This window comes from Hermetia illucens, chromosome 2 (assembly GCF_905115235.1).
Source record: "Hermetia illucens chromosome 2, iHerIll2.2.curated.20191125, whole genome shotgun sequence".
In the NCBI taxonomy this organism is placed as follows: domain Eukaryota; kingdom Metazoa; phylum Arthropoda; class Insecta; order Diptera; family Stratiomyidae; genus Hermetia; species Hermetia illucens.
In genome coordinates this window covers 139,278,568-139,282,884 of record NC_051850.1, presented here as the reverse complement: position 1 = coordinate 139,282,884, position 4,317 = coordinate 139,278,568, and the positions used below count along the sequence as shown (strand labels likewise).

Genomic DNA, 4,317 nt, shown 5'->3' with positions numbered 1-4,317 from the left:
CTGGTTCCGTCGTTTTGTAAGCACGGGCTCCTTTCGTGACTTTGTAACAATTTTTTTTTCGTAGGGTTGTTGTGGTTATACACAAACCGCAGCCCAGAGACTCACTTGGTATAGTTTGTATCGTTTGTAGGCAGAGGGTCTTTATCCTTCTGCAGTTTTTTATTAAGATCACCACGTGAAAGTCTAGACAGGGTTTAGTAGTAGAACTATTGGCATTTGTTCATCAGGCGTTTCCCAGATTTTATGTTCTATCGTGGGCACGGATCCACGTATCCTCACGAACTATGCTACCCTTTGACTGATGTGGTACGTGCATTTTATAAAGTGTATTCAACAAACGTTTCTTTTGAACGTCCTGGAATTTTATCTCACAGGCGGAGATTCATCTTTAGATAGGGGGCTCAGTATTATGTGAACCTGACATCATGCTCCAAAGTAGCGTACTTTTATATTTACTTTTATTTTGCTTACCTGCTGATGACACTGCAACACTCCTAACAAATTTGAACCCTAATATGCCGTTGCGAAACCTCCAAGACAATTTGAAAACTGGAGAAAAAGTGCTGACACGATGGGAATTGGAAGTAAATAAGATGAAGTTTTCAAAAGTTTTATTAAGTTCAGATTGTTAAAGATACGTGATCACGGGCCACTTTTAAGCGGTAATACTCACACTGTTTGAAAATCTGAGATACGCACAGCCAAATAGAGAAGAAGCCTCGCAAAGTAATGCTGCTTTTGAGAAAATGCGCGGCAGTTGTGAAGCGCGTGCGGTCTGCAACGTTTTCCCAGAAAATGTCAGCAAAGGTGTGAAAAACGGGCTGATAGACCTGAACGAACTCCTATATCGTATTCCCTTCTACACACGGACAACAGAGCAAGAGAAAATGGGCAAAAAGTAGGAGGAACTGCATCCCCGTCTGAGAGCACTGTAAGCGGCAAATGGATCGCAGGTATTCCTTTTGCGGAGTGAAAGGAGGAGGGCGCGTTTAACTTCACTCAGTTAGTTCTCAGGGCTCAAAAAAAAGAAGACGAAGAGAGACAAGTGCACGAAAACACCGCGCCGCGAAATCCATAATAGAATCAAACCTGAAGGCAGCGGAGCAGAAGCGTTTTCCATTTGGAAAACGAACGGGTACCCGTTAAATTAGGTCCGAAGGCAACAAATAGCAACAGGTACATTCTGTGAAGCGGCCAATGACCTACTGCGAAAGTAGGCTCTAGTTTCTAACCTTGGATCCAATTATTCTCTTGAAATGCAAGTTCTTGACTGCCTCTCAGGAAAAATCGATGAAGAAGGGGCCATCAAACATGAATGTTCAGAGGTAGCCAATGCCCAAATTGGTATCCTTTCTGTGAACTCTCGAGGCAAAAGCTCCCTGCGGTGGAAGTTGTCGAGCAATACGCGAGAAAACTTCTTAAAGCCTCTATTCAACACAGAATGAGACGATGTCGAGCTTTCGTCATTGGATTGCTGCTCTGGAGGACGCTATCTTGAGCACGGAGGGGTTGATCCTGGTTAGGGGTGACCTCAATGCGAAGGTGCTTGAATGAAGCATGTGACGCCCAGATTCCAGAGAAAAATAGATTCTCGAAATAGCGGCCGGAACAGGGCTAGTAGTTTTAAACACTGGATCCACCTCAACGTTTCGTCGCCAAGACTACGAAAGAGGCGTCCCTATTTGAACTTTTCAGCCTTCCTGACGTCCTTCCTGACCGGGAGATTTGTTGAAACTTTTGAAGCAGGTGGAGTGCACTGGAGGGCTTTTCGGGGGGCTTTGGTGCTACCACTAACAGTGTCCTAAATTCAGTTATAAACCTAGTAACGACAGCCTGCGGAGTTTTCATGGCAAGGAAGGCTCTGACACGTGGCAAACCTTCCATGTGGTGTTGGAACATATTAAACCACGAGTTGAAAGAGGCAGTCCTCTCTATCAAATACAGCAAGGTGCAGGGCCTGATAGTATCCCATCGGAGGTATACAAACTGGTGTTCTAATATCGGCCAGACCTATTGCTCGACGCATCCAGATCTAGCCCTGCTCCCTACCCGTTGGAAGATGGCTAATCAGCAAGGAGAAAGGCGACCCTGAGCTCCCTTCTGCATACCGACCACTTTGTATGCATGATATGGCCGGAAAAGTGCCTGAAAAATAGACCGGCTGATGCGATGCTTGCTACCGCTGACCTCTCTCCAGTTCGGTTTTCGAGCAGGGAGATCAACACTAGATGTTGCCACGCAAAGCGTGGATACGATTCATCAAGCTAAGGCACACTGCCGCCGAGCTCGCCGAGTGGTGCTCCTTATTCAATGTGTCGGGCTATCTAGCTCCCTCTGTTGAAGGATTGCCTGAGACGCTAGAGGGTCAGAGGGGATGGAGGTCACGTTGGCGATTGCACCTCTGGAATGCTTCTTATAAGAGTCTGGTGGGCAAATTAGCTGCATGGCTGAAACAAAAGCATGATGAAACTGACTATTTCCTCACTTAGCTCTAAGTGAACACGGAGTTTTTCAGTCTCACCTTCAAAAGATTGGGAAGGCCCGAACTTCTAACTGTGTGTTTTGCACAGTGGTTGTGGACGACGCTAACCACACGGTATACTGCAGACAATGTGATCAGAATTGCACTTACCGGTGTCTTATTACCCTATTGATTAAGATACCTTTTCACTGCTGAGCCAACTGGTATCCGACATTCATTCACGATACAAATCCCTCTGCCACCATTGAGATTCGAGCCGAAACATTTTGAAAATGCCTTAAAATAAAAAGGATCAAAAATAAGATCAAGTTTCCTAGCTACGTGTGCACCTAAAAACACTTCTCTTGAAGTTTTTTGCTTGAGAAGATCTCGAAATCCTTTATGGCGAAAAAGCATCTAGCAGATTCTCGCCAAAACTTGAAATTCTTTGAAAGATTTTCATCTGACATCAAAATACTAATCACTAAAAGTGAAACTAAATGAGCCAAATAGAAGTAGAAAGTTCATTTATCTATAAGTGATCAAAAGAGCATATTTAGGTTAATGACAAGTGTTACGATGTGGCCTTATCATATACTATTGTATTTTAGCAAATAGAAGAAATATATTGCAATACAGCCGATACTATAAACAATAATCATTTGGTATGCTTTCTACTGTTCCCGTAGCTGCTAAATTCAACTTCCATAGTAACCAGCGAGAAATTAATACATACAAATTTCTTCCTATTTCCGACTGAAAACTTGTAAGAGCTGTGAATCGATTATTACTGAATCATCATGTGTACATACATACATAACACACATAATCGTTATATAAACTTCACCGCATAAACGAGATAATAATAAATTCTAAGTCTATTGAACTTGAGAAGTTTTCTGTGCTTCAACTGATATCTTTCATCAAAGTTGGAATGTGCGCTGCTATGGCATAAGAGGGTGAACTTTGGTTTGAGTAATTTAAGCTGATCACGTAAAGCACGACACCGTACTTGCTGCACTCACTGTAGCAGTTGAACAAACTTCGAGTGCGTTACTTGCTAGAATTGAAAGTAACATTTCTTTCTTCTAGTCGCGCTCGTCATTACAGAATACGTTGCTCAACGGCAGCGTGGCCGAGCGGTCTAAGGCGCTGGTTTTAGGCACCAGTCCGAAAGGGCGTGGGTTCGAATCCCACCGCTGTCACATTTTTTGAATCTTTTTCACCACTTTCTCCATAGTACCGGCACAAATAGCAAGATTACCTCTTTATATTTATAAACCGCTGATTCAATGGAGCCATCCATTCCCAATGGCCCGACATATGTATACCCCATGCCGTAGCGAAAACATTGATCCCGAACCACTTGTGCGTCCACTTAAATATTCTTTTATAATTACCCCCGAGTAATTAGAATGGCTGCAGTAAACGTTTTCATACCATTCAGATACGGTAGAACTGGCAGCATCACCTCCTGGCTATTTAATTGTGAATAAGAAATTCTTTTGTCAATGGAATTTCACTTACAGTGCGCCATCGGTGCTTTCTCGCCATTGTAAGAATTCCCTCGAGTGAATGGGGAATAAGGGATAATACGTAAGTGGATGCTGGGTAGATGCGATTACGTTACTCCGGGGAAGCATGTAAACAATCGCAGGTGAGCTCAGGTGTAATGGGTACTACGTTCGATTTCTCTTGATTTCCCGAGCCAGGATAATGATTTTCGAATTAATGACCCGCCATGAACAGAAGGTTCTTTGCTGTCTCTTTGCAATTCATACGCGGAGTTGAAATTAATTATAATGATGTGGTTGGATTTCTGAGGGTAGTTAGAGTTGAATGAAGTAAAGACCGAT

The 4,317-nt window shown here is 43.2% G+C and overlaps 1 non-coding gene across 1 annotated transcript; it reads left to right on the top strand.

Moving 5' to 3' along the window:
- The first annotated feature begins 3,586 nt into the window (after positions 1–3,586).
- Trnal-uag lies at positions 3,587–3,666 on the top strand. The gene has a single exon. It is a non-coding gene; the product is annotated as a tRNA-Leu (tRNA).
- Positions 3,667–4,317: the final 651 nt, after the last annotated feature.